The sequence below is a fragment of the Anabrus simplex genome, chromosome 13, assembly GCF_040414725.1.
Source record: "Anabrus simplex isolate iqAnaSimp1 chromosome 13, ASM4041472v1, whole genome shotgun sequence".
Taxonomy (NCBI): Eukaryota; Metazoa; Arthropoda; class Insecta; order Orthoptera; family Tettigoniidae; genus Anabrus; species Anabrus simplex.
Genome location: NC_090277.1, coordinates 51,604,662 through 51,613,764, shown reverse-complemented (window position 1 = coordinate 51,613,764; position 9,103 = coordinate 51,604,662). Strand labels below are relative to the sequence as shown.

Here is a 9,103-nt window from a genome sequence, read left to right as displayed (position 1 = left end):
CGGAGATCTCACGGGATCCGGTGTTTCAACACGGCTACGGCCGTTGGCTTTGTACAGAGGGTAGATACTTATTCTTCTTTTTCGGTATCTTATCCCGATCACCTTCAGAATCTCAAATACCTTGGTCTAATCAACATTATCGCTGTACGTCCTCTTAAGGCGACACTTCGGAGATAAAAATCGCTATTTTGGTCATTTTTGTTAATTTTTAAAGACTGAAACTGATAGGATTGAGTTTCTTTTTTTCTTGTCACGAAGTTATTCCGCTGAATTCAAACAATTTATCACTGTAATAATGCTTTATTTGCCAATTGTAATTGTACATTTAAATCCCATTTCCCCCTCATAATATTGTGCCAAATGTAACAAAATTTGTATGGTATATGTATCACAGCTATACTAAGAAACCTGCGTATGGAATTTTTGATTGCAAAATTTTTTCAAGTAGTGGGGATTTTTGGTCCAAAATTTTAAAACGTAAAAATTGCACAAACTTTAGTACGATATATCTACTTACATAAATTATGTACAGAAAAATCGTTGCGTAGTGCTTTTTAAAGAAGCATTATCTACTTAATTACGAATTTACATTAACATGTTAATTAAATTTCATGAAAAAATAGAATTTTAACATTTCAAAAACAAAAATTTAATTTGGAAAACAATTGTCTTCTTCTTCTTCAAGTGCCATATCCGGTTGCCCAGACGTCGGCGATTACTCTGGATAAAGTTTTTCTGTCTTCTGCTAGTCGTAAGAGTCTCTCAGTTGTCTCAATACCGGTCCACTGCTTGATGTTGTGTAACCATGTTTTCTCTGGTCTGCCAACTCGCCGTTTGCCCTCTATTTTACCTTGGAGAATGAGTTTTATGAGGCCATATTTGTTTCCTCTTAATATGTGGCCTAGATAAGCTGTCTTGCGAACTTTTATAGTTGTTATTAGTTCTTGCTTTGTCCTAGCTCTCCTTAGGACTTCATCGTTTGTTATCATATCTGTCCAGGGTATTCTAAGCATTCTTCTGTGCAACCACATTTCAAAGGCGGCAAGTCGTTTGGTGCTTGCGGCTTTTAAGGTCCATGTTTCTGCTCCATATAACAGTACTGACCAGATGTAGCACTTCATTAATCTCTGTCTGAGCTTCAGATTTAGATGATTATTACAGAACAAAGAGCTCATCCTGCGAAATGCAGCTCTAGCGTTCTCAATTCTGCATCTGATTTCCTTATCTGGATCCATACTCTCTCTTATTATGCTGCCGAAGTACTTGAACTGGTGGACTTGTTCTATTTTACGGTTGTTTAATGACAAGGTGACATTTGCATTACTATTTCTGCTAAATACCATTAACTTAGTTTTTTCTGCATTTATATTGAGACCATACTGTAAACCTCTGGCATGGATTCTGTTCAGGAGTTCTTGAAGGCCTTCTAGGGTGTTGCACAGAATCAAAGTGTCATCTGCATATCTAATATTATTGATCAAAATACCATTTACTTTCACCCCCAGTTCAACATCATGCAAAGCTTCTTTAAAAATGATGTCAGAATAGATATTTAAAAGGAGCGGCGAGAGAATACAACCTTGGCATACCCCTCTTCTGATTTTCACATCTGATGTTTTGGTTTGGTTGATTTTGACTGTTGCTTGTTGGCCCCAGTAGAGATTCTGTATGATGCGTATGTCTTTTCCATCGAGATGTTTTCGTTGGAGAATCTCTATTAATTGTATATGAAAGAAATGTTCGTGATATCTCCCCTTTTATGTAGGTGACATTCCCACAAAGTTTTGTAAATCCATGCATTGGGTAAAAATATCTTTTTTATCTCCGGAGTGTCGCCTTAAGACTTTGATCGCCACTGCCACCAATGTTAAAAATACAAGTTTTCGCTTACAACATTTGGCTATTTAGCGCTAGATTAACGAAATTCAAAATTCCGTTTGGATAATTCAGATTTATGCCCCATAATCTTGTGTCAAATTTACGTTTCAGATTCATTATTTGTACTCGTCCGACTCGTTGGCTGAACGGTCAGCGTACTGGCCTTCGGTTCAGAGGGTCCCGGGTTTGATTCCCGGCCGGGTCGGGGATTTTAATCGCTTCTGATTAATTCTTCTGGCTCGGGGACTGGATGATTTTGTCCGTCCCAACACACTCCTCATCATATTCAGACAACATACCACACTGCCAACCACCACAGAAACACGTAATAGTGAATGGGTTGGCGTCAGGAAGGGCATCCGGCCGTAAAGCATGGCCAGGTCCACATGTGCGACACAGTTCGCACCCGCGACCCTGAGATGTGGGGAAAAGCGGTAGCAAAAGAAGAAAGAAGAAGATGATTCATTATTTGTATTCATAATGTTATAAAGTAGGAGAAGAAAGAATGTAAATGCCGGGCTGAGTGACTCAGACGTTGAGGCGCTGGCCTTCTGACCCGAACTTGGCAGGTTCGATCTTGGCTCAGTTCCGTGTTATTTGAAGGTGCTCAAATGTATCAGCCTCGTATCGGTAGATTTACTGGCACGTAAAAGAACTTCTGCGTGATAAACATTCGGCACCTCGGCGTCTCCGAAAACCATAAAAGTACAGTAGTTAGCGCGACGTAAAGCCAATAACATTATTATTATTATTATTATTAATATAAATTATATTTCGTTATCGATTGTATGTTGCATAGCAGTGTATTCAGTAATCTGAATCTTGGGTCACAAAGCATGCCTGCTGAAATATATGTAAAAAAATTAATAAGCCCGTGCCGCAACAGCCCTGAAGGGCCATGGCCTACCAAGCGACCGCTGCTCCGACCGAATGCCTGAAGATTACGAGGTGTCATGTGGTCAGCATGATGAATCCTCTCGGCCGTTATTCTTTTCTTTCTTGACCGGGTGCTGAAATATAAGCAAACACATAAAAATAGACAAGAGACATATCCAATCTGAGAAGCTTAAAATCGACAGATCAAAATTCAAGGAGTAACAGGTATGAGTGTGTCAAATTGGATTGGTAAAGACAGAGAAGATACAAGTGAAATTCGTGGATTTGCCGTCTTCGTTTATTGCGTCTCCAATTCAAGTCTCGCTTTGCGTGTTCACAAATACGTGTTTTGAAGACAATTTGTTTATGAATTTTTGAACATATGGTGGACATTGAAACAGCTCTCCCTCTTCCTGGAATACGTACAGGTACTCTGAGACTTGCGCATATCCCCAATTTGAGTTAAAACTAAATAATAAATAAGTGTATAGAGAAAATGTCTAGAGAAAGTCTCTCAGCTTACTGTTGGAATACTGTAAAAATTACAACCGTTTGTAACACATCTCTGTGAAATATCTACCTTGAAATTATAAGTGTAATATGATACGAATTCATCTTGTGTTATTATATCCACCTAAAAGAACCAACAAATGTGATTATTTTGATATAAGATATGGACTGTATTTTAGCTCCAATGTTTCGTGATATGCAGGTGTTCCGTACGAATGGCAACTTGTCTTGTAGAACCTCTCTACCTCGCTCATCACCGCCTTACGTGGGGACAAGTTTGACAAGTCTTGATACGAATTGCCGTGTCCTGGGATCGAACTGTTCTCCCTCTGCTTGAAGTGAACTTGAAGACTAGTCTGCTAATAGAACTGTGATAGATGTTAAAATATTATCGTTTTTCTGTATTCATCTTCAAAATAAAGCCACTTCGCTGCATTATTTCGGTGGATATTAATATAACGTAGTATAAGGTAGCAATATCATTCACGTCAATTACTAACCAATGTCCAGAGAAAGAAAATATACTAAATTACTTCCTAGTGCCTTGCAGCTCCTCAAGAACTCTGAGGTATTTTCTTTAAGTATTTGCGCAGTGGCAATATCGTGACCGATGAAGTTCAACTGAGGTGCGATCATTGCTAGTTGAAAACTTGACCAATACTCCGGGAGAGTTAGTGTGAAATAACACTGACTCGAACAATTTTGGAGTATTCGGGAGATAGTAGGTTCGAACCCCACTGTCGGCAGCCCTGAAGATGGTTTTCCGTAGTTTCCCATTTTCACAACAGGCAAATGCTGGGGCTGTACCTTAATTAAGGCCACTGTCGCTTCCTTCCCACTCCTAGCCCTTTCCTGTACCATCGTCGCCATAAGACATATCTGTGTCGGTGCGACGTAAAGCAACTAGGAAAAAAAACTATTTTGGAAGCCCCGGAGGGGGCCACAATTCAATAAAAACATAATTATTTTCAGAATACATAATCTAATGTGTGGTGAAATACAAAATTCGATCATTTAGGTACATTTTCGAAAATTGAATTTTGTAGAAAATTTTGCCCATATATCAGAACTATTGGAGTAAAGGAAATTTAAAGCTTGGTATTTAATCTGACGTCAGACTTACAATTGCTGTTACTAAAGAGAACGAAGTCATGTTTTGTTTGGTGTTTTCTTCATATTAGGGGAAAATGGAACTTTGTGTTAAAGTGTATGAACGTAGAAAATATGTTAATAATAGTTATTTGACTGACCTCTGTTTAGATAATTTACAATATACTGTTGGGAGATCAGAAGAATGCACATGCCCGGTGAGGCACGGGGCGAAGGGGCTTTCACCAGCAGAGCCAGTGACGCAATGGTTACCATATCAACTCCGCTACTATCCAGGCGATTTTATATTATCTTCTACTAGCAGCTCTTCGCTCTTGTCAGTTGTAATCCAGCAAACTGCAAAGTGTGAGTGAATGTTTTCGAGTAGCAGATACTAGCAGAGAGCCGACCTGTCTGTGCAGAACAGGAAGTTCGTGCTTGCAGGCCACATTCCTCGTTCTTGCATTCTTCTCATCTCTAGACAGTACACAGTTCTTGTTTCACTTCAGGTGGTAATTTTTGAGTTACTGGAAGTTCTAAATACACAATATAAAATCTGAAATAAAATGGAAGGATTTGTTTAAGCTATAGAATGTTGTAAAATGTGTTTCTTAGTTTCTTGCTACGAAAAAATAGGCACTTTTTTCTGGAAACGTCAGTGAGCATTGTGCACGTATGATTTTGCTAATGGGAAACAAGAATTTAAGGTATCAAAAACAAACTTTATGTGATTCATTTTCAGGTGTTTCTCAAGGCCTTTCTGTATCTATGAATATGACATGATGCAAAAGAAGCAAGTTATGAAGTAGGCAGTAAACTTTAAAAAATACATATACAAACGACTGATTGCCCTTAACATTGTACGAAATTACGAGTAACAATAACTCAATCATATTCGGTTTTTGTTCCCTTTGTGAAAAGCTGCTGTGTTTCGAAGTCGTAGTTTCAAGTGTTACACTGAATGTGGTTTTGCAGGGAAATGTCCACCCACTTTCAGCCAAATTCTGACATCGAAACAAGATTAGATTTAAGCCATTTATCCTAATCATGGAATCAAATAATAAGGACAGGTACGGTACACTTTCGAAACATTTGAGGCTATTTTATAACTCGCAAACCTACAGTGGTGATCCGGAAACACGCGCAAGATTTGTAATACAAATCATCAGCAACCACGAAAATAGACTTAAGATGAACCTCGCCACAAACTTTGTTATTCTGTGAATAAATATGTCTTATGGAGGTCATCCGAAAATTAGCGTCACGAAATTAGCGACACAACATGTGTGACGTGTCGTTACCTAGCAACCGTGCTGGCTGTGATGTGAAGTATTGATAGATGGCCATGACTGGGAGACATATAGAAGGCTCTTTTACGTCATCTCAAGAGAATTGATGATATCATTCGTGATAGTTTCTTAGGCCCTGGGTCAGTTTCCTACTTTTTTTTTGCTTTTCTTTTGATTTTCTTAAAGTGAAATTTGACTGTTTTTATTTCTCAGACTTACACCTTTTTCTTTACATGCTCACCAAAGGTTTTCCAACCCGAGGCTCCTCCTCTGTCGTTCTTTCGTTGAGTGTTTGCGTAGTCTACAGGTTGTTTATCAGGATTATCCCTCTGTTTTACATATTCCCTTCCGGAGAATAAATCATGAATTTATAATGGCTTCATACCACCTTTCTTCAGTTACCGGAGATTAGTTTCTTTTCCATTTCTCCTGAAGAGTTACTAAAAGGTCAACTCCTCTTTCTCACTGTGGGGGTGTTTTTGATCCTTACATCCTTGTTGGACTTCAATTGGAAGATAAATCTTTCTGACATTTTCCTGGGTTCTGTAGGACCTTCCTAAGGAGCTCTTCTCAATCCCAGAATCATCTATTTAAATCAGTGATTTCACAACGTAGAAGCATTTTGCTTGAAATACTGTGCGATAGGTATCAGTTTTTCTTAGAAGGAGATCAATTTGGATTTGTTAAGTTTAATGACACAGTTTGAAGGCTATTTTCATCTTCCTCAACCGGGCGAATTGGCCGTGCGGTTAGGAGCGCGCGGCTGTGAGCTTGCGTCCGGGAGATAGTGGGTTCGAATCCCACTGTCGGCAGCCTTGAATATGGTTTCCCGTGGTTTCCCATTTTCACACCAGGCAAATGCTGGGGCTGTACCTGAAAGGACACAGCCGCTTCCTTCCAACTCCTAGGTCTGTGTCGGTGCGACGTAAAGCCACTAGCAAAAAAAAAAAAAAAAAAAACGGAAGGTGAACACTCTTTGTTCCCTTAAATTACATTTTCCCAGCAAGAATTTGAACAGAGTCCTCGGACTTTCCAAAAATTTACATTTAAACAGTGATTTTAGAACTTTACATTTAAAAAGAAGTTTTAAAACCTTCCCCTCAAGTTATCTGCCTGGAGCTATCTGCCATTACCTTGAATAGTTGGGTCTTCCAACAATGGTAGGCATCCCATGCCTTCTTATTACACCGCACGCACACTAGACCGGAGCTATGAAGATGATCATACGGCCCTAAGGCGCCAAGCTTTTATAGCATGCCAGAGGGAAAAGTTCCAGAACTCTCTTGAGCTACGCAGAATGCGTGTACACATCCCCAATTTTGATTGGCTAGAGTGTGCGTCGTGCTGAGGATGAAATGATGATGAAGACAACACATACACCCAGCCCTCGTGCCATTGGAATTAACCAATTAAGGTTAAAATCCCCGACCCGGCCGGGAATCGAACCCGGGACCCTCTGAACTGAAGGCCAGTACGCTGACCGTTCAGCCAACGAGTCGGACTGTTGTTGGATAATTATGCTTTAAGTTTATTTCATTATCACACTGCTGTAAGTGACCATTGCCACTGAAATATTTCCCAATTGCGGTGCATTTGTTAATACTCAGAGAGACAAATTTATAGATTGGAAGGAGGTAGGTAAAATTGAAAAATGAATCCAAGCTCTACACTCTTGTTAAGTTATTAAAAGAGAATGGAAAACACCAGAAGGAGGAAAAAATATATGTAATATTACGACAAAAATATGGGAAAAGAAATGTAAAGAACATTGAAGCAGAGAAGATGCATGTGACCACTAGTAAGTATATGCATGTGGAAGTATATATAGTAGTATATTAGTACATCGCCATAAGACCTATCTGTGTCGGTGCGACGTAAAGCAACTTGCAAAAGAAAAAAGTATATTAGTAAATTACACTTAAACAATTTTATTTCATTTTCTTAGTTGGACTACCCTTAATACTTTATATTGCAACAAAAATAACTGCATGTATTAATTACGACTGAAATAAATTAGTACTTTATCCCCGGTCAGTGGTCATCCGTCAGTGGAGAGAAGAGTATTCATTCATCCATCTTCCGTGCTGCTTTCCGCAAGTAGGCCTACTTAGTTTTGAATGCTGTTGGGATCTGAGGACGGAACAGTCTCACCGATATATTTAAATCTGTGTGTCCGAACAATTCCACGCGTCATTTCAATCCTGCGATTAAGGGGCGTCTTATCTGAGTCATTACATTTATTTCGGAAGGAAACCCTTATATATATATATCTTAATAGCTACTTTATCATTGCCGTTCGAAGGTTGTGAGCAAGAACATTATTATTATTATTATTATTATTATTATTATTATTATTATTATTATTATTGAGCAATAGAAGATACGAGAAGTTGGCGAACAAACAGGAGACGATGGTTATGCCCAATTTTTAATATTTTCAAAGTGATAGGCGGAGAGGGAGCTGAAACCTCAGAGCTGGGAGCTAATATAGAATTACGGAGGCATATACAGTTCAGTCTAGAGGCTCACAGACTGAACTCCGAAAGACGTGAGTTTTTAGTTACAATATTCGTCTATTTCTTCATACAATATTGTCTCGTTTACGTTGATCACACATTACTTTATATATCATATTTAGTTAGTTTGTTTTTGCAGTAAATATATATTTTCGTGAAGACAAAACAAACATAATCATAATTGCCCTGAGATCCTAGAAGCGTGATAGGGAACGGTAACCTTCCGTAGTACTGAGCAGACCCAGCAAGCGCGTCGTCTCTGTCAGAACAAGTTTGACATGAAATGATGCTCGTTGCCATGAACGGGGATCGAACTGCTGTCCCCTCACATGTAGTGCACGCGTCTAGTCCTAGATGGAGGGCTAGTCTGTTGCTAGTTCTAGCCCAATATAGGGTATAATATTCTAATTACTAATCGAAAAACTCAGACACGGTTTTTGTAATATTTTACTTTACTGGTTAGTAATATAAGACGTCATAATTTAATTATGTAATTCATGTTTCTCTCGTTATTAACCTGTAATTTTGGGATGTATTAGCAAGCACTAGTAAGTAACTTGCAGCTGGGTTTGTACTGGTAAGGGTTGATGGTAATTTAAGACGTCTTTGCGCAGTGGCAATATCGTGACCAATGAAGTTCAGCTGAGGTGCGATCATTGCTAATTGAAAACTTGACCAATACCCCGGGAGAGTCAGTGTGAAATATCACTGGCTCGAACAATTTTTGAAAGCTCCTAAGGGAGCTTTATTGTACTAATGGAAGCATATTTTTATTTGACAAAGAGCACTCTTGGGCCTAGCATCCGAATTATCGCAACTCTTTCATTTCTGTGTTCATGTACATGTAGATACGCCCAAAAAAAAAAACATTTACTCTTCAGTTCTATGGTATATCCCCATTCAGTACAACCATTCTTCAAATTGAACATAATGTAGACCAAAGAT

The 9,103-nt window shown here is 38.8% G+C and overlaps 1 non-coding gene and 1 pseudogene across 1 annotated transcript; both read left to right on the top strand.

Annotated features, from left to right (window-relative positions):
• Positions 1-3,845: 3,845 nt before the first annotated feature.
• LOC136885177 (U4 spliceosomal RNA) lies at positions 3,846-3,996 on the top strand (annotated as a pseudogene).
• Positions 3,997-8,760: 4,764 nt separating this feature from the next.
• LOC136885168 (U4 spliceosomal RNA) lies at positions 8,761-8,901 on the top strand. Its single transcript, XR_010861484.1, has one exon. It is a non-coding gene; the product is annotated as a U4 spliceosomal RNA (small nuclear RNA).
• The last annotated feature ends 202 nt before the right edge of the window (positions 8,902-9,103 follow it).